Here is a 22,873-nt window from a genome sequence, read left to right as displayed (position 1 = left end):
GCCTGTGTGGTCACGGAACCACACCAAAACAGGCCAAAATCGTAATTTTAGACATCAAATCAGTCCCCAACCTTTGGTATATTAGAAATATATCACAATTTGCAAAATAACCTACACTTCCTCAACAACTAAATACCCAAAGTCAATAGTTTCAGAACACACACCTTAAATCGAAACCCCGACACCAAGAACAGATCGACTTGCTTCCACAAAACTGTTCGAAACCTTAAATTTACACAAACAAACTCAGACTATAAGACTTCCAATTACATAACAAATAGAAACGGAAGCAATTCTTTCTTTAATTCAAAAGACATAACTTACCCGATTCCAAAACCAACTAAACGGATATGTGAAGACCCTTGCCTAATGAACGAAATCAAAAGTGTAAAAACAAAAGAACTATAAAAACAAGAGATAGAAATTTGGGGAGAACACAAAAAAGATTGCAGAGGAAAAACGTGCCAAAAAGTGGGGGGAAACATGAAAAGAATTTTAACGTAACTTCCCCTTTCAAATTAAAAATAATAAAATAAAATCAATAAATAAGTATTTAGACTTTAAAACAAAACTAAAATAAAATTAATCCATCAAAACACACCTAAGGATTCGAACCTGGAACCCAAAGCTAATTATAACACACTCTCTACCACAAAACCAATAGGCTCATTCTAACATTAAAATACAAAAACAAACCCAATTGCTCGACCTACTCACTGATCCAAATTATAAACCCCAAAAATTCTAACTGTTTTCCAAAAGCGTGTAAAAGAGTAAAATTATTGTACTAAAAAATCACACTAAGTTCAATTCCCAGGAAAGAGAGGTGGATCACAAGGATCGCTTAAGTACCAAGTCTTTCCTAGCCAGAATATTCCTCAATCATAATTTAATAACACAATAAATCACTACAATCACACTCACAATTCATGTAGAATAATACAATAAAGAACACAAGAATTTAATGAGGTTCAACAAATTTTGCCTACATCCTCGGGCACTACCAAATATATTTCACTCCAAAATACAAGTGAGAATTTAAAAAGAGAGATAGAGAGAGAGAACAATGCCTTAAGTAGAGAATGGCAAATATGAGATACAGAATGAGAGATGGTTATGCCTATTTATAGTTGAGGTTTAGAGATCAACTTGCATAGTCACTTTACAATTAGGGACCAAATATTGCAAATATCTCAGATTTCTTATGCCAATATCTTGATACCCATATATTTGACTTTCCAATATTTGATACCCATATCTTTGACTTTATTTGATACCCATAACTTTGACTTTCCATAAATATGGATATTTCCAATAATTGTTAAACATGCAGAATATTGATCAAGTTCAAACAATGTTGGAACTTGATTGTTGTTACCACCTTGGTCATCATATCTACGAGATTATCTGCAGTCTTAATCTTCTGAAGGTGAATTTTCCCCTCATCAATAATTTCCTGCACAAAATGGAAACGCACGTCGATATCCTTTGTACGTGCATGATAGGCTTGATTCTTTGCTAAATGAATAGCACTTTGACTATCACAATACACATTAATATGCTCCTGAACCAATCCTAAGGTTTTAACCATACCTTGTAACCAAATAGCTTCCTTTACAACCTCTGTTATAGCCATATATTCAGCTTCTGTGGTTGACAACGCAACTGTAGGCTGCAGTGTAGACTTCCAACTTATTGGTCCTCCAGCAAGTGTAAACACATAACCAGTGGTTGATCTTCGTTTGTCCAAATCACCGGCATAATCAGAATCAACGTACCCAATAACACATTTACCAAGTGTAGTATCCTGATTGAACAATAATCCAATATCCATGGTATCCTGAATATACCGTAGAATCCATTTCACAGCTTGCCAATGTCCTTTTCCAGGATTATGCATATACTTGCTCACTATACTAACTACTTGTGAAATGTCGGGTCTTGTACAGACCATTGCATACATCAAGCTACCTACTGCATTAGAATACGGAACTTGTAACATGTATTCTTGTTTCGTATTCGTCAAAGGAGATAGTTGTGCAGAAAGCTTGAAATGAGAAGCCAACGGGGTACTTACAGCTTTTGTCTACTCGTTCATGCCAAACTTCTGTAGTACCTTCTTTAAATATTGCTTCTGAGACAAACTAACTCTGCCATGAGCTCTATCCCTACATATTTCCATGCCAAGAATCTTCTTAGCTTCACCTAGATCTTTCATCTCAAACTCAAGGTTGAGTTGAGTCTTCAATCTCTCAATTTCAACTTTACTCTTAGATGCTATCAACATATCATCAACATATAAGAGCAAGTATAAAAAAAATCCTTCTTGTAGCTTCTGAAAATACACGCAATGATCAAATTTACTTCTTGTGTACTTTTTCCCTTTCATGAACTGATCAAATCGCTTGTACCACTGCCTCAGAGATTGTTTCAATCCATAAAGCGACTTTGTCAGTTTGCAAACCCAATTTTCTTTATCAGCAACCTTGAATCCATCTGGCTGAGTTATATAGATTTCCTCTTCCAAATCACCGTGTAAAATGCGGTCTTCACATCGAGCTGAACTAGTTCAAGATCATATTGCGCAACTAAGGCTAGTAAAATCCGAATAGACGAATGCTTCACAACTGGAGAAAACACTTCATTGTAGTCTATTCCTTCTTTCTGAGCGTAACCCTTTGCTACCAATCTAGCCTTGTATCGAACTTCATTTTTACCAGGAAATCCTTCATTTTTTGCATATACCCATTTGCATCCAATTGCCTTCTTTCCTTTGGGTAGTGTCACCAACTCCCAAGTCCTATTTTTTATGAAGAGACTGTATTTCTTCATTCATAGCTTGCTTCCACTTTACACCATCAGGGTTACTTCTTGCTTCTGTGTAAGTAGAAGGAACATCATCATCTGTAATTGGACGTGCATAGGCCACCATATCATCAAAGCGAGGAGGCATACAAATCTCTCTTCCTGGCCTTCTATATGCAATTGAATCATGTTGCTGTAGAAGTTCTTGGGTCGAAACTTCTTCATTATTTGTTCCTTCAATATTAGCTGAATCATCATTAACCTTTTCAAGCTCCACCTGCTGCAAAGTGCCACTGGTTTTATTATCCTTTTGTGAATCATTGTTCTTCGTCATGGTTGATTCATCAAAAGTCACATCTCTACTGAAAACAATCTTTCTTGTATCAGGACACCAGAGACGGTATCCTTTTACTCCACCGGTTATACCCATGAATAATGCTTTCTTTGCGCTTGGGTCTAACTTAGATTCTTTTACATGATAATATGCAGTGGAACCAAAAACATGTAAAGAATCATAATCAGTAGCAGGTTTACCAGCCCACCTCTCCATAGGAGTTTTTCCATTTATTGCAGCTGATGGAAACCGGTTAATTAGATGGCACGTATATGTAACTGCCTCAGCCCAAAATTCCTTGCCCAATCCAGCATTGGACAACATACATCGAACTTTCTCCAGTATAGTCCGATTCATACATTCTGCCACCCCATTCTGTTGTGGTGTAACTCGAATAGTGAAGTGTCGCACAATGCCCTCATCTTGACATACTTGTAGAAATGGATCATTCTTGTACTCAGTACCATTCTCTGATCGAAGTCGTTTGACCTTTCGACTAGTCTGGGTCTCCACCATCTTCTTCCATTTCAGAAATGCATCCAAAACTTTATTTTTCCTTTTCATTAGATACACCCATAATTTTCTTGAATAATCATTAACAAAAGTAACAAAATAGTGCATACCTCCCAAAGAAGCCACTTTAGTAGGTCCCCACACATTACTGTGAACGTAGTCCAGAATTCCTTTTGTATTGTGAATTGATGAACCAAATTTTATCCTCGTCTGCTTGCCCAGAACACAATGTTCACAGAATTCCAATTTGTAAGAATTTGCACCTTTCAACAAGCCTTGCTTCACCAAACTCTGCAACGCTTTTTCACCAGCATGTTCCAATCTCATATGCCATAACCTGGTAGCCTCTGAATCTGCATATTTCGCAGAAGCTGTTGATGTTGATCCAATAACTGTACTTCCATTTAAATAGTACAGATTATTCCTTCTTGTGCCTTTCATCACCGTCAATACCCCAGCTACTACATTTAGTAATCCATATCTCAAAGTGATTGTGAGCCCTTTAGATTCTAGGACCCCTAATGAGATGAGATTTTTCTTCAAGCTAGGTATGTAGCGAACATCTGTCAAGACTTGAATTGAGCCGTCATGATTCTTCAATTGGATTGTACCTACTCCTATTGTCTTACAAGCGCTGTCATTGCCCATAAAAACAACTTCGCCTTCTAGTTCTTTAAGACTAGAAAACCAGTCCTTATTAGGACACATATGATAAGTACATCCCGAATCCAAAATCCACTCATCTGTATGACATGCCATTGCCATGCCACCCAAGCTAAAGTCTGACTCCTCATCATGCTCCGCTACACATGCATCAGAAATAGCCTTTCCCTTTTGTAACTTAGGACAATTCTTTTTCCAATGCCCTTTCTCACGACAAAAAACACATTCATCTTTGGCAGGTCTCCCTTTGGACTTACTCCTTCTACCAGATTTGTTACTGTGCGAACGACCTCTTACTGTTAAGACTTTTGAAGTTGTATCTCTGTGATCTTTTTTTATCTTTATTTCTAGTCTCATATCTATACAACGCACTACAGATTGCATCAAATGTGATCGTATCCTTCCCATGAAGCAATGTGGTGGTAAGATGATCATATTCATCAGGAAGAGAATTCAACAACAGTAATGCCTTGTCTTCATCTTCTAATTTCTCATCCAAATTTAGCAAGTCTGCTAAAATTTTATTGAATGAGTTCACATGGTCATTCATCGACATACCGGGTGCATACATGAATCGATAAAGTTTCTTTTTCATATAAAGCCTATTTTCAAGACTTTTTGTTAGAAACTTTTCTTCCAGTGTATCCCACAACTTTTTCGCGGATGTCTCCCTCATCACAGAATACTTCTGCTCTTTGGCCAAACATAGGCGAATTGTTCCATATGCCTGTCTCTTGATCTTAGCCCACTCATTGTCATCCATCTTGTCAGGTTTTTCTTCAAGGGCTATATCCAGCTATTGCTGACATAAGACATCCAGGATCTCACATTGCCACATACCAAAATTATTGGTACCATCAAATTTCTCTACTCCAAATTTTGCATTGGTCACAGTAGTTTTTGCTGATGACGATACCTTTTCCATTTTTCTCCTTAATCCGAACTACTGTACGTGAATAATGCCGTGAACGATTGTATTCCCCAAGTACGAATCTAGCTCTGATACCAATTGTTATGCGGAAGTGTGTAAAAGAGTAAAATTATTGTACTAAAAAATCACACTAAGTTCAATTCCTAGGAAAGAGAGGTGGATCACAAGGATCGCTTAAGTACCAAGTCTTTCCTAGCCAGAATATTCCTCAATCATAATTTAATAACACAATAAATCACTACAATCACACTCACAATTCATGTAGAATAATACAATAAAGAACACAAGAATTTAACGAGGTTCAGCAAATTTTGCCTACGTCCTCGGGCAGTACCAAATATATTTCACTCCAAAATACAAGTGAGAATTTACAAAGAGAGAGAGAGAGAGAGAGAGAGAGAGAGAGAGAGAGAGAGAGAGAGAGAGAGAGAGAGAGAACAATACCTTAAGTAGAGAATGGCAAATATGAGATACAAAATGAGAGATGGTTATGCCTATTTATAGTTGAGGTTCAGGGATCAACTTACAAAGTCACTTTACAATTAGGGACCAAATATTGCAAATATCTTAAATTTCTTATGCCAATATCGCGATACCCATATCTTTGACTTTCCAATATTTGATACCCATATCTTTGACTTTATTTGATACCCATATCTTTGACTTTCCATAAATATGGATGATTTGCAATACTAACCCAAATTCTGGGTTGTTATAGTTACAATCTTTTATGAATTACTATATAGTAAAAATTATATTAAAATCTTGAAGGATTTAGGATGCTAGAAACATATTAAAATTCTCGAGAAATTGTTCATTTATATGAATTGAAATAATTTCAGCATATGTGGTAAATAGTAGTTGAAGGAGGATTATAAAATGATCAAAAATACTTTTTTTGTGTTATTATAGAAGAATCATGATTAATATTTGCTATGATTATTGTTGAAATTCCTAAAAAGATCAAAATATATTTCTCCCAAATTTTCCCTCACTCATGACTTTCAAAAGAATAGTGATATAAATGCTTAGCAAATACATTCAAATAGTCATTTAAAAAACTAGTATTCAAGATTGAATATGTAGAATATGAGAAAGTATGTGATGTTTCGTGAGGGGCAGTAAATACGTGTTGTACTCTTTTCCCTTTAACCGAGGTTTTGTCCCATTGGGTTTTCCTGGTAAGGTTTTTAATGAGGCAACATATTATGTGTATTATAGATATTTGTACTCTTTTTCCTTCACTAAGATTTTTATCTTAATAAGATTTTAAGAAGGCACATTATCTACCAATGGATATCCAAGGGGGAGTGTTATGAATATATTATTAAGTGGATATCCATCAAGATTAAGATAAGTGTTGACGTACTTTAAATTTAATGGTCATTAGAACTAGATCTCTACTTGATTTATACTTCTTATGCCTATAAATAGGGAATTTGAAGAAGCTTTGTAAATATTCCCATTGATCAATAAACTACGCTCTCTCTTTGCTCTCCCATTTTCTTTGTTATTTGCTTTTTGTCTATTTATTTTATAACATTATTATTATAGTTTATTTAAAATAAGATTTTATGTTATTAAATTTTCTTAAGATAATTATTAGTATAGGATGATTATTATTAGAATTATATAATGATACTGAAGGATTTTATTAATACTATTAATTAGGATAATTATATAAATTAATATTATTCTATATACAAATATTGTTTTATTATTGTTTTTTAGAAAAAATAGATTAATTTTAGATAAATAACTTTGTTAGAGTGTAATTTTGCATATACTTGGAGAAATTTCCAATGTTTTTTGATGATATAATATGCTTGGAAACTCATCTTTTGGTTAAATTTTGTATTTTCTAGGATAAAAAGTGAGTTGGAATCATTTGGAAGCCCTATGGAGGTTTTTATGGACAAAATGAAGTTTGGGTATTTTGTGGACTAAAAGATGTGTAGAAAAAGTCAGAGAATAGGGCGTGCCCATAGTTTATGCTCGAAGAAAAGCTGCATGAATTTTTGTGGACTAAGAAGATGGCAGAAAAAGTCATAGACTAAGGTGTGCCCACGGCCTATGCTTGGAGAAACAAAACTGTATGATTTTTCTACAGCTTTCAACAAATCTCTATTTTTTTGGAAGAATTCTTGAAAGCCCTATTTTCAGGGATTGATTAGGATTTTATGATATATTTTAAATTTTAATCTTTATTTTGAACTATTATCCAGGAGATCCTGGAGGGTATTTAAAGAGGCTTTAGGGCATGACAAAAGGAGAACAACACTTTCACATTTCATTTTGCTATTATTTTTCTCTTCATAGATTGTTAAATTCTTCATTCTAGTCAGGGGTTTCATCAAGGGTTTTGATTCATTGAATTCTGAGATTATCACTCTTCATGTTTTTAGATTCTTGAATATTTTTTATATCTTCTGTTCTTCATATTATTATTGATTTGTGAATTGCATGAATTGACCACTCTTTAATTTGTCAAATTAATATACAACCAATTAGAATCTTCTCATCCGTAATTGTGGGAAGGTTTTAATCCGCGTGGTGAATAACTCAAATTATGAAGGTGTAGACTCTAGTTTAAATCATTTGCGCTAGTGTGAGATGGTTGGCTAAAATTGGGTCCTGTAAATCATAAGGCTATTGGTAAGTTAAATCCTAAGAGCGTCTCCACGGGACTATTTATCAACAAGAGAAGAAATCATTCAAGCGTCTCTTTGATTACTAAGAAACTAAGGAGTGATTAGGCTATTAAAGCTCCTCGAGTAGCTATAATCAATTTATTCAAGAAGTTTCGATAATTATTTGCAAAAAAAATGATCAATTCAAGAATTAAAAACTACGATTTCCCTTACCTGGATATTTATCAAACATTGTATTTTCCTAAATCTTACTGTTTTTGCTACATTATTTGTTATTAGTTTTTATTCCAAATTGAACTATTAAACCCCCCTCAATTTTATTTTCACATTTATACTTCCCATGGATTCAACCTTTCTCACCACTCTACAACATTTTGTTTTTCTTTCTTTTCGAGCAAGATTTATTTTTGAAGGTCTCAACAACCTACCAAGCTTTTATTTATTTACTGTCAATTTTTATCTTGTAGATTGATTAAATAATTATGTTAGATTAATCTAGAACTCTTAAGTTTGTTTTTACTATAAATAGGAATTTAATTTGCACGAGAAAATAACAAAAAAAGAAGAAGAAAAAGTCCCACTCAAAATCGGAGGTCTATTTTCTCCTTTTCCATCTTTTTTATTTTTCTTCGTTTCACCACTACGCCGTTCTTACATCACTGTTGCCTGCCTTGATCGATTCACATGCTCCAGTACTAGCCTCTCCCCTGCATCGACCCTTCATTGCTCATCATTGCAGCTTTTTACCTAGGTTGATTGCCCTAGCCTTGACGTTATCACTCCTACCTTGTTGTGCCTCCATCTCCACTATCCCAGGCCGATGTACCTACTTCATCCAACCCGCGTCAAAAACAGAAGAAACTTGTGGCAATTTTTAGTGGGAAAGTCAAAGGATTCAAGTAGATAAAGATCAAAACGTGAAACTCTTTTTTGCTCGTTTTAAGTTTTCACTTGGATTTGTTATGTCTTTGAAATTTATTAGTTTTTTTTTAATAAAATCAGAAATTATATGTAAAACTATAAAAAAATTTAAAAAACTTTTTAAAAAGTAAAAATTGAAACTTTTTATGGACTTATAAAATTTTTAATTTAAAAAATTATATTTTTATCTTTTTAAATTATATTTTTATTTCTACGTATTTTTAAAGAGTATGGAACAAATTAATAAAAATTGCAAACGTCAAGATAAAAAAGTTATTTACCTTTTTTATAATTACCACATCAACAAGTGTGGCGCTCCAAACCTGCCTGGAATGGACTAACCCGAATTCTGAACTTTACATTAGCCATTGATGTGACTCTCCTTACCAGTCAACCAACAAACCACAAACCAACCATCACACAAATTTAAAACATTCTTAAATAAGTATTTTTAAACAAAAAATAAACCTAAACCATTTTTCGTTCGTCATAATATAACGAAAAGGACCGAGGGTAAAATCATCATTTTACACAACATTAATGATAACACATAAATCGTAAAATTAATACCACGAGTGTTTTGGGAAATTTATTTTAAACCATTAGAGAAAATTACAACTCAAAACAACATTTAAAACTCATTTAATTTCAAAAAAAAGTTTAAAGACTACATCATAATTTTATTCAAAATACCCAGTAAAACCATTTTAAGAAATATGAAGTTACCATATTAAAATTCAATATACAAAACCTAGTCATGTAAATTTTCAAAGCATTATGTTGAAAGCATTTATCCCAACCAATTTTAAAAGTTCTAAAAACCATCAAAATCGTCCATATTGTCCATTTACAAGCCATTAATAGTTCAAAGTCTAAAACCCTCTAGATTAGTCCCACATTGCCTTCTTTATTGAGTTGGAAACACATCAAACATCTCAAGTTAAATTGCCTTGCTTTTTGGATTACTTGGTAGCTCACTTCTCCTTTTTGATTCAACTATATCTTTGCATTGTTAAACATAAAAGAGTGTGAGCTTTTTCAAGTTTAGTGAGTGCTCAAAGATCGCCACAAGTAATCACAATATCCAAAGTTAGAAGAGAGCATACTACCACAATAAATCACGGTAAGCAATCAAGCATAATTCATAGTATTGGCACAATGTGATTATGAAGCATATATACAAAATATATTACATTGGATAATTAGATTTCCAAATACGACCAATATAATGTGTAGCATAAAGCTATCACTCACAAAACACAACCAAACATAGCCTCCAAACACACAACCAAATATACCCTCCAAACGCATCCATTTAAACATGTATACTTATTGTTTTATGCACACACTTTCACATATCACACAACTCATGCTCATATCACATATTCAAGTCTCATATCATATTCAGTCATAAACACATAACATTTTCTTTGTCATCTCAATATACATCACATAACATATCACATTTAAGCATCATTTACAAATCATCATTAGTTTAACTAGAAACACTTACTCATGAAACTTAGGATAGGTGATTAGGCTACCTAAGCTCCCCTTTAACATTTTGAATTGTGCTTAATTGTAGCACACCAAACCACTCACCTTGTCGATACTTCTTGCACAAAAATGTCAACCGAGCTTTTCTTTCCCTTTCACCTTGCTCGTGGAAGCTCTCGATGAGTCTAACGCTTTGCATTCACATTAAATACATTAAAAACACATTATAAATAACCTCAAATACATTCAAATCATATAAAAATGCATACCAAAACTCATCTATCATACTTACCGAAAACTAGCTAGTTTTGTCAAAAATGTGATTTCACCACTCAAATCTAGCTACTAAACCTTAATTTTGATTCCAAAAATTCTAAATATCACCTAATTACATATTTAAACCTTCAATTTGGGCCAATTACATGGATCTTATTTTTCCAAAAAAAAATCAAGCTAATCATGTCATTAAAAAGGGGAAAACGTCCAAATTCTTTGAATTTCTTAAAGATATTTAAATTTGACTTTTAAAACCTTTTAATAGGATCGATATAAGTTGAGAATAACTTTGAAACTGGAACTTACCTAACTAAAACGAGATCCACCATTGTCAAGCTTAAAATCAACTTAAAATCAAATGATTTATTAAAATCTTGATTTAATAGATTAAAACTCAATTTAAAAAGCTAACACACTTAGTTTGATCATGAAAAGTTAGAATGTTACCTAAATTTTGAAAAATTGACGATGTATGAAGCTAATTCAAGTTTTCAATGTGTGAAGAACATTAGAGAAATTGAGGTTGAAAACATGAGTATTCTTCTAAATTGAAGAGAGATTTTGTGTTTGGAGAGCTTGGAAATCAAAAAGGATGAATTAATGATAAGTGATAAAAGTAACATGTTTTAATCTTATTCTTAATGTTTTTTGGATGATTATTTATGCTAATTGGCGAATTTTATGCTCTTAATCCTTCAAATTCATGTTTTTATACTTAGGAGAGCATTTGGGAGCAAAAGGAGCTAAAAACGAGCGAAAATCAAACAAGTATAACATATTTTAAGAGACATGTAACACCCTAAAGTTTGTATGTTTGTTTTTGTGTATTTATGACATAAATATCTGTCAGCTTTAGTGGTTATGTGTTCTGGGAGTGTTTGGGAGGTCCCAAATTCAAGCCTTGTCTTAGGAAAATTTTTGTACTTTTCTAAACAAAGCCCTATCACTAGTCAGTAGGCTTTTAATTAAATGTTGGTAACATATGTCAGAATGGGCTTATTGGTCTGGTGGTTAAGTCGAGAGCAAAGGAGTAAGAGGTCTGAAGTTTGAACCCCTGTTTGTGAAAATGTGATTTATTTTGCTACTTGTGCTGTGTGGGTGTTTTGGTTTAGCCGAAATGCTGAAGTGTTTGAGTGGAATTTGAATTTGGTAGTTGAGAGGAAGTGGTGGATGATTTTTGTAACACCTCGAATTTTGGGCCTAGAAGAAACATGTTTTGAACAAGGGAACAGTTAGGAGACTGCACATAAATATTTAGTTGTGCATGGAAGTGACATAAATGAATGTCTGCTTCAGTGGTTAAGTGATTTAGGAGTGTTTGGGAGTGTTTGAGAAGCTTGGGTTCAAGTTTTGGCTTCTACAAAATTTTTAGTTTTGCTCTTAAATAAATTTGGACACTGGCATATAGGCTTTATAAATAATAGTGCTTGTTTTATGACACAAAAATAGCTGGTGGTCTAGTGGCAAAGTGGCATGTTGTGTAACTATAAGGTCTAAGGTTCAAGTCTTGGGTTGCGCAATGAAGTATTTATTTTGCTGCTTGAGCTGTGTAGGTAGTGGAGTTGGACTGAAACACAGCTAAGAGGAGTTTGAATGGAGTTGTTGGGGGAGTTGAGGAGAAATCGGTAGAGTGTTTCAATGAGGGATAAGGGGAGAGATTTTAGGAGAAAATCAAGGGATGTAAGGAGAGAGGAGAGCTGTGCTGAAATTGGACTTTGTACCTAGGAAAGTTTGGCCAGAGGGGATTTTTTCTCATTTTTGGTATACTTTCATTTCGATTTTGTGAGGAGTTTTCACTCTTTTTGCTTGAAGGCTGATGTGGTAAGGGTTTGTGCATATTGTTCTGTCTCGTTTTGTTTGGTGTTGGCAACCTCTCTTTGGCCGAATAGTGCCTTTCTCCATTGTCTCTTTTTCTTTCTTTTCCAAGTAATTCTATTGGTGGCTAATCTATCTTCTCACCTTTTCATTCATTCTTTCTTTACCCTCTACCGAAACCTCCTTGTCCCCTAAACCATTCTCCTCCCTTCTTGCAGATTTGCTTTCATTTTTCTACCCTCTTTGTGCTGAGTTTTTCCTTTCTCTCTGCCGATTTTGTATACCATTCTTATTCTACGGTTTTATACTTTTGGTAAGTTGGTGTTGGTTTTGACTTAAATCATTCTAATAAATAATTGATATTAAGGGGTTCAACTGGATTGCAAGTAATAACCCCGAGATCTAGTGACCAACGTTGTTTCTGTGAGTGAAGTGCTTAGGGATTCGGTTGTTCAATCAAGGTAAGTGACTGTCAATCAATAAGTTATATGTAATGAATAGGATTCTTTTTTTTTAAATTCAATTGATATGTGATTAACCGAGTGTTATGGGTGACATAGGTTCGGAAGTGTTCGAGGACTGTCTGTGCATCTTCTCGTAAACAGGTGTGTAAACATCCCATTGCAATCGTAGAACGACAAAAGCTGAAAAGCCGAAAATACGGCATTTAAGACCACACAGGCGTGCGATTGCTCGTGTGGTAAGCCCAACCCGCGAAACATGGGCGATAGGCTGTAGAGGCCTCCATGAGCATTTTCATGGTCTTGGGCCGTAATAGGCCACGTTGGGCCGAAATGGGCCATGTGGGCTCAATGGGCTCGTCGGCCTCACACGGATGAAATCCACGAATTGTAGCAAATACTGGACTAGGCGACATAGATCCCATAGTCGTGGCAAATTTTGGGCTGAACGGGCCGCACGAACGTGTGGGCCCACTTGGGCCAAGTAATGGGCCTTGGTCCCATTTATACTATTTTGACCATTTAGGTTACCTAAGTCGCTCGAGGTGACTGTAGACCTTTCGAGAGGTCAATAAATGACCGAAATACCCCCATAGGATAAAATGACTGAAATACCCCCATAAGGTAAAATGACCGGAATACCCCTATAGGATAAAGTGATCGAAATACCCCTATAGGGTAAAATGATCGAAATACCCCTATAAGGTAAAATGATAGAAATACCCCCATAGGGTAAAATAACCAAAATACCCTATAGGGTAGAATGATCGAAATACCTCATAGGGTAAAATGACCGAAATACCCCCATAGGGTAAAATGATCGAAATACCCTCATAGGGTAAAATGACCGAAATACCTGCATAGGGTAGAATGACTGGAATACCCTCATAGGGTAAAATGACCAAAATGTCCCCACCGGGTAAAATAACTGAAATACCTACAGGGTAAAATGACTGAAATACCCCCATAGGGTAAAATAACCAAAATACCCTCATAGGGTAGAATGATAAAAATACCCCTATAGGGTAAAATGACCAAAATACCCCCATAGGGTAAAATGACCAAAATACCCTCATAGGGTAAAATGACTGAAATACCCCTATAGGGTAAAATAACCAAAATACCCTCATAGGGTAAAATAACCGAAATACCCCCATAGGGTAAAATGATCGAAATACCCTCATAGGGTAGAATGATCGAAATACCCCCATAGGGTAAAATAATCGAAATACCCCCATAGGTTAAAATGACTGTTATACCCCTAGGAGATGAAATGACTATTATGGCCTTATGTTATGTATGACTGATTTGCTCTATGATATGTATAATTATGATTGAGCATGACATTTTGCATACACGTATGATATTATGTCACGATATATTGCATGGGGATGGGTTGTTATATTTGGAGGAAGTGTACCGTACTGATAAGGTTGCACGGGTCGCCCAAGATGACTGTGGACCTACTGATGGCTATATGTCATTTATTTTACTAGCAGATTTGTTGCAATACTGTTTAGTGCCACAACCGGTGCTAATCTTGGTGTGTCTGGCTGGGTGGGTCAATTTTATCCCCACATGGTGTGTTTGGCGGGATGAAGTGGTGTGTAGAGGCTGGATTGGATAGGGTTTCTAACTACATATCTACACTGATTAATGATTTTCTATTGTTACTGCATCGATTAATGATATTTCATATTGTTCACTGCATGATTGATATCTGTTACTGTTATGGGCCAAGGGCCCACTGATTCTATTACTGAAATTGGGCAAATGCCCTACTGATTACTGGCATTGTGATGGGCTCAAGCCCAATTGTTTACTGTTACGGGAAAGGGCTTAAGCCCACACTGAACTGGATTGTTATTGTAATAGGCTCAGGCCCAAACTACATTTATCTACTGTTTAATTGACTGTTTGCTTGTTAGGGGATTACACACTGAGTTTTCGTAAACTCACCCCTCTGTTTAACTGTACAGGTAATCCCCAGTTGTAGGCGGGTCGGTGCTGGGAGGGATTCGATGATGGCCACACAACCGCATCAGCTTTCATTTTTAGCTTTTGATTTATAAGTAACCGAATTTGGGTATTTTTACGTAAAAATGCCTCTTTAAAGTTATAACTTTAAATTGAGGTTTTTATTTATTTAGTTTGATATAAGCTGCTAGTTGTAGAAAAAGACGAGTTTTCAAAAGGTAACTATTTTCAAAGACACCAAATTTTCGCAACATTTCCTAAAAAAAACTTTCGTAATAAATGAGATCTTGGAAAATTTATAACGTTTTAAAAGTGATTAGCTTTCAATGATGCACGCTTGGAAATGAACAACCCGTTTTGGAATCACTGTTTAATAAAAAAATAATTAATTGATTTTAAGGATTTCAATGACAACAAGTTTAACACTAAGCACCTCAATATGACACCACCAAATTCGGCCATAACTCCTAGGCCGAGTTTCAGGTGTTACGATTTTGGAAGGTGTTGGAGTGATTTGGGGAGAAAAATAAGGGATGGAGGAGTTTTAAATTATCCCAATTGGGTAGTGGAAGTTTGATGGAGAGAATTTAGTAGTGAATTAAGAGATTTTAGGGTTATCGAGATTCTTATCGAATTATTCTATTCATATTTTTTTCTCTTCTTTATTTTCCTCAATGATAGAATTTTTAGTTTTCTCTTCTCCTCTTCCTCATTTTTGCTATCGTTCTCCTTTTTTTATTTTTCTTGCTGCTGAAATTCTTGTGCTCACCCATTCTTTTTTCTTCTCAGCTTTTTTCCATTGGGTCTCATGTCGTTCATTGATTAACTAGGATCGTTCGATAAGTACTCATATTTTTTACGTTGTTTCTCTCCAAAAACTCTGCCGATTTTCCTTTGGAATTTCTTCTCTCTTTTGCTGAAACCTACCTTTCTCTTTCCATTTTTTTTGATTTTGCTTTCCTCTTGACTACAATTGCACTTTTGTTCCTTATTTTGGCGTTTTGTGGACAACTTTGGTAAGTGATTTTATGTGGTTAGTGGTTGAGAATGTTAAGTTTCTGACTAGGGGTTATTATGTTATTTGGGCAACATCTTTTCACTTGGATCGAGACTCTTCTGGTACTACTTCATAAGCAAACTAATTTGAAGCGTTAGGGGTAAGTTTCAATCGCTCAATAGTTGAGTAACCCCGGGTTGGTTTTAATTTATCAGTTAAGTGACTAACTAAGTAGTATTTTGGTCAATTATAGGTTCGAGATTGCTTAGAGTTGCTTTTGCATCAAAAACATTACAGGTGTGTAACCACAACACTAAAAATAGTAAACGGAAAAAAGCCAGAAAATGAGGCTATTGACGCTACACAGGCGTGTGGTCGCCCGTATGGCAGGCTGTGTGATAGAACACGGGCATGTGATCGATGAAGTAGGCCGTGTGCGATGCACAAGTCAGACCGAATTAGGTCGTGTAGGCCACACGGGGCTTGTGGGCCCCACATGAGTGTGTGGGATTTTTGGGCCAGGCCATGTAATCTATACGGCCAAGGCCAATTTGGGCCATGTGGGCCAGACAGGCATGTCGGCCCATATGGGCGAACATCATAGGCTTGTGGCCCATTTTCACTATTTTATTACTAACGTTACACGGATCGCCTGAGTCGACTGTGGACCTACTGTAGGGTCGGTAAGCTTATTTAGACCCCTAATTGACTGAAATGACTGTACGACTGATATATACATTTACATGTTATCGAGCATGATGATATTTAATGAGTTGACATTGTATGCACTGCTGCCATGATATAACATGTCATAAATGTTTATTGCAGTGCATTGGGTTGGAGGTTGGTATTATTCAGAGGAAGTGTACTAGAAGGCCTCGGACCTAATTTACTGACAGCTCAGCTGCAAACCATTGTTTAGTGCTGCATTTGGTACTTTTTGGAGTGTAGGGATGGGTGGGTTGATAATATCCCCACATGGAGTGTAAGGTTAGACAGAGATGGTGTGTAGAGGCTGGTTGGGTAGGATTTTGTGATTGTATATCTATTACTGTATTGATTACTAAAATTGTAATGGGCCAAGAACCTAATGCATCACTGCTTCTATACTGAAATGGGCTAAGGGCAAAATTGAAACTGAATCTGGTACTAAAAGGGTCTAGGCCCAGCCTGTTCTATATGGGGAATTATACACTGAGTTTCTGTAAACTCACCCTTCTGATTTATTTGTACAGGTAATCCCTAGGCTTGGACGGATCGGTGCAACAGAGGACTCAGCGGTGGCCACACAACCTTATTTGACTCTGTCTCGTACTTAACTATGATTTTAAATTTCATCTGGAAATTTTATTATAAATATGGCCTATATGGATTTTTCTTAAATTTGGGATTCTTAATTTATAACTACTAGTTTTTAGGAAAACTTGAGTTTTCAAAGAACCAAACGTTTTAACAAAATACTCACGATTACGCAGTCTGTTTTAAAAGTTTTTGCATAGATTAAATGTTTTGAAAGCTTATCTTTTGTTTTAATATTTCCTAAATACTAATTCATGTTTAATGTGCTTAAATCAAAGGCAGAAAGGTCCCTATTTAAGAGTAGATCTAGCATAACTGAGTGGAGTTGCATGCAATTCCATAAATGTGATGACATAAATCTACCAGATTAGCGTCAAATCTAATAGTGGAATCCATAGATTGAGTTAATGCAACAAAATGGGTTTTAATTAGAAAAAAATTTCAATTAATCAACCTAGAGTTAGTTTCTCTTACTCTCAAAAAAGATATTAACATGATTTCGAGATTTCTACGGATCAAGATACCAAGTGAATAAATCATTTAATTCAGATTCATAATGATAGACGAAGTCTAGGTTGATTCTTTCCTGGTTATTGTTTAGCTTCTTGGTTATTATTCAATTATTTTCCCGATTTATTCTCTGTCGAGTTCTTTAGTTAATTAATTTAGTAAATGTTAGTTTCAACCAATCACTCCAATTTATTGGTTAACTAATAGAAAAACGGTAATTACTTGTATTTTTAGTCATTTTAGATATGATAACTTTACTCACCGCAACTATACTATTTATCGATAGGTGCAATTGCCCTTGTCGTATTTTTAGTTAGTTCCGTGACTATCAAGTTTTTGGCATCATTGCCGATGACTGAAATATTAGGAAAACTTTATTTCTATTAATTTAGCCATTTTTATGTTTTTTTTAATTTTTGTTTTAATTTAATTTTTAGATTTTAATTTTCCTTTTGTTTGCTTCTAGCAGGTTCTTTTGGTTTATGACTAGAGGAAACCTATTGGGACCATTTCTTTTTGACAGTGGGATTGAAAGTACTTCTCGCAGAAATGGTAGAGATGGTAGAGATGTTAGAGAAGCAAGGAAAAGTCAACAGAATATAGAATATGAACAAGAGGAAAACAATATTATAGTGGCGATGGGTAATAATTAGAATAATCAGCTACCTCCTGTAGATCCTATCCCTTGTACTATGTATGATTACGCCAATCCCACTCTAATTGGGGCTGAATTGAGTATTGTGAGACCTACTATTGTTGCAAAGAATTTTGAGTTGAAGCTGAACACAATTCAGATGGACCAGTAGTATGTTCAGTTTGATGGTTTGCAAGATGAATATCTAAATACTCATTTGACTAATTTTTTTAGATATTTACAACAGTTTCAAGATTAATAGGGCCACTGATGGCGCAATTCGCTTACGGTTGTTTCCATTCTTGTTGAGGAGCAAGGCAGAATAGTGGTTGAATCCTTTACTACGAGGTTCTATCACTACTTGGGCTCAAATGACAAAGAAGTTTCTCTTTAAGTATTTTCCACCGGCTAAAACAACTAAGTTGAGGAATGACATTTCTTCCTTTGTCTAGATTGATTTAGAGACATTATATGATGCATGGGAGAGAGTCAAGGATTTATTAACAAGGTGCCCTCATCATGGGTTACCTATGTGGTTACAAGTTCAAACTTTCTACAATAGTTTGAATCCTTCGACTAGGCAATTAATTGATGTAGCAACTGGTGGAACATTGAATAATAAAACACCTGAGATAACTTATGAGTTTATTGAGAAGATGGCACTGAATAATTATCAATGGCAAGTCATGAGAAAAAAACCGATGAAAGTAGTCGATGTTTTTAATCTGGATGCAGTTACTATGTTGTCGAACCAAATGGAAGCACTGAATAAGGAAATTGATGATTTATATTTTTCTACATAGGTGAATCTTGTAAGAGTATGCCCAAAGATCAATCATAAGATGGTTGTAATAACATACTTGATTTACCATGTTTATTAATATAAGGCGTTGCCATTATTATTTCAGTTTCTTTTTTGTGTGTATAAATAAATTGTTTTATAATAATGTCCTGAGAATAATATGATTATTCTTAAAAAATCCTTAGTCAAGTATTATTGTTGACTAGGACAACAATAATGCATTAAGACTAACATGTAGTTGATTGATGATAAAGAGTTGTCATTGATATGGAGTGTCAAAATCAATGCATGAATATGTATGTTAGAAAACAACATATTGAACTGACCTGCTATGAGTATGTTTCTTGGATTATTATGTAATTGTCACAACATTACTCATAGTGATTAATATGTATATGATCCTCAAACTTGAGATCATCATTATCCCAACATCGTGAGTTGTATATTTTGATACAGTTAAACGTACACCGTAACTGGTTGTTCTATAAAGGCTGATGTTGTATATACCACAACCTATGTAGAGGGATATGGTTGATCAATATAGGATAAGTCCCTCCTACATAGTAAGAGTAATATCTTAGGCCACTTGATTGAGACTAGAAATGAATGGTCATGCTCAAATAAGTTGATATGAGATGTCATACTTATTTATATGTCATAGTTTACTCAAGATATCAAGGAACATGGGATGGACTATGCAAATGTGACTATGCCATGACTTGTGTCCATTCCAGAGATAAAGGACTTAAGGATTAATGCATGAAAGGTTAATCACAAAAAGGTTATGTCGAATCATGAGTTCTTGTAACTTAGGTAGCAATGATGCATTGCTAGATGCCACTCATTGTTTGTAACATTAGAATCGTTCTAGTATTACTGCTAACATTACAAGAACCTACAAGGTCACACCCTATGGTTGAAATGAATGGAATAAAACATAGTTGGTATTGTGTTTTGTTGTCACTTGAATTAAATTAATTATAGAATTAATTTAATTGGGCATTCAAATATCGAACATATTACAAGTACAAGGATGTTGTACACATAATGAGAACATAGTTCTATTAATATATGAATTTGGTTCGTATATAAATTTAAATAAATATAGTTTATCGAAATCCTTGTTATAATTAATGTAATTATAATTTTTGGTTAAAAATATTATTTTATTTATTTATTTTTAATTATGATTATTATGTTCGAATAAAAAATTTATGAATTATGATTCATTATATATATACCAATTATAAAAGGGTGAGAGTGAGTTAGTTTTTTTTTTAAAAAAACCTAAAAAAAAACCTTTGCTTGTGAGGTCTAGCAGCCATCAAGCAAAGAATTCTCCAAAAACAGTTTTCAAGATTTTTTCCATTCATTGTCAAACTGGGTGGATTGTGTAGAGGTCGGAATCATAAAAGGTTATGGCTTGGTTCAATAAAAGATCAGAATTCTCATTGCCAAGGCGTCGCTGTCTACTTAGTTTGAAGTTTCGGTAATTTTGAAACCATTATTTCACCTCGATTCGTTCCTCGCACATGGATCTATGGGTTGAATCGCCAAAATTTTTTTATTAATTTTTGCTGCGCCATTGAGGTACCAATATTCCAACAAATCCAGTGATGTAATACGATGCAAATGGAGGTGGAATGATTAATTCAGAATGTTTACCCTTCGGTTCTAGCACAAAGAATGGGCAAGTCAACTATATGGGTAATAATTCTAGACCTCAAAATAACCACTATAGTAATAAATATAATGCAGGTTGGAGGAACTATCCCAAATTTTCTTGAGGTGGTCAAGAAAATTAGAGAACACAACCCCCTATGGGGTTTCAGTGATATTATCAGCAAGAGAAGAAACTGAACCTTGAGGAGATGTTGGAAAAATTTATCTCGGTGTCAGAAACTCATTTTCTAAACACTAAGGCAGCACTGGAAAATCAGCAAGCATCAATTCAAGGACTTGAAAATCAAATGGGAAAGCTTACTAAATTAGTTTTAGAAAGAGCACATGGTAGTTTGCCTAGCAATACTGAAACTAACCCAAGGGAGCAGCTCCACGCAATTATTATTCGAGACATGGAATGGTTATGTGAACCTGAACAAAAACCAAGGCAAGAAGTTATGGTGAAGAATGATGAGATTGAGGAAGATAAGAAAGAGAATAAGCTGATTGTCTAAGAATACAAACCTCGATTTCCATATCCAAACACGTTGAAGAGAGACCACACAAATGAACAATATGGTGAATTTATCAAGCTCTTAAAAAAATTGCACATTAACTTACTGTTTGTTGAAGCTCTTTCGTAGATGCCCAATTATATAAAATTTTTAAAGGAGATGTTAACAAATAAAAGGAATTTAGATGACTCGTCCACTGTGGAGCTCAATGTAGTTTGCTCGGCCATTCTACAAAACAAACTACCTAACAAACTTAAAGATTTAGGGAATTTTACTATTTCTTGTCTCATTGGTAGTTTAAATATTGAAAATGCTCTGGATGATTTAAGGGCTAGTATAAATGTCATGCCTTACAAAATGTTTAAACAACTTGGTCTTGGGAAACCCAACCACACTAGGATGAGTATTCAACTAGCAGGTAGAACTATTACATATCCTAGGGATATTATTGAGGATGTACTTGTGAAAATCGATAATTTCATATTCCATGTTGATTTTTTTGTATTAAACATGGATGAGGATAGTGAGGTACCTATGATCTTAAGTCGACCCTTTTTAGCCACTGCTAGGACTATTATCGATGTTGGTATTGGTGAACTTATGCTTCGTATAGGTGATGAAAAGATTACTCAGCAAGCACGTGATTTTGTAAAAGTCTCTAGTGAGCAAGATGATACTAAATGCCTTGTTAATGTTAGTAATGATGCGGCTCAACATTCTTTGCAGGAAATTCCTCATAAAAAACATGTTGGAGCCATGTTTTAGTCAAGGTGACAGGAACCAAGCAATAAATGAAGAATGAATGGTGCAACTCGATGAACAAATGAATGGTGAATGCATGTTGAGGAGAAATCGAGAAAATAAGATGAAGAAACAATGCGACACCATGAAATGCATTTGATTAGAACGAACCAGTTCAAGGTTGGGGATAAAGTACTGCTAGACAAATTGGATCCCCAAATTTTTCCTTCAGAGCGCAAGTCAAAAGGATCTACTCTGTTTTTGGTACTAAATGTTTTTCCATACAAGACCATAGAGGTAACACATTGTAAACAACACTTGACTCAAACCTCATTTCGGTGATAAAATTGATAACAAGCAAGAGGAGTTTTGACTCCGAGAACCACTGTAACCGTGCACATACAAGGTAAAATTGAGCTTAAACTTTAAATAAGTGTTTCTTGGGACGCAACCTAAGTGTTTTTTTATGTTATGTTCTTTATTTTATAATTTTCTAAATTAAAATTTTTTTGACTCACATCGGCGTGTCCGAGGCTGTATGCACGATAGAGTAATTTACAGTGAGTTAAATACTTTGAAAACATGGCCGTGTAGGACAAACGGCCTGGAAACACGGGCGTGTCCTGGGCCATGTGAGTCCTGGAACTTAATTTTTCCAATTTTAATTGTTACACGGCCTGAGATGGTCCATACAGCCTAGAAACACGGCCGTGTGACACACACGTCATTGACACATGGGTGTGCCACGGCTGTATGAACACTGAAGTGAATTTTTAAATTTTATTTCCAACCAGTGAGTTACACGGGCCAGAGACACAGCTGTGTGTAAGACACGGCTTGTCACACGGGCATGTGTGAGACCGTGTGCT

The 22,873-nt window shown here is 35.0% G+C and overlaps 1 non-coding gene across 1 annotated transcript; it reads right to left on the bottom strand.

Moving 5' to 3' along the window:
* Window positions 1–18,703: 18,703 nt before the first annotated feature.
* Window positions 18,704–18,810, bottom strand: LOC121222731 (small nucleolar RNA R71). The gene has a single exon (XR_005920100.1). It is a non-coding gene; the product is annotated as a small nucleolar RNA R71 (small nucleolar RNA).
* Between the last annotated feature and the right edge of the window lie 4,063 nt (window positions 18,811–22,873).

Source organism: Gossypium hirsutum, chromosome D10 (assembly GCF_007990345.1).
Source record: "Gossypium hirsutum isolate 1008001.06 chromosome D10, Gossypium_hirsutum_v2.1, whole genome shotgun sequence".
Lineage (NCBI taxonomy): Eukaryota > Viridiplantae > Streptophyta > Magnoliopsida > Malvales > Malvaceae > Gossypium > Gossypium hirsutum.
The sequence above is the reverse complement of the archived record's forward strand: the minus strand, read 5'-3'. Positions and strand labels throughout refer to the sequence as shown.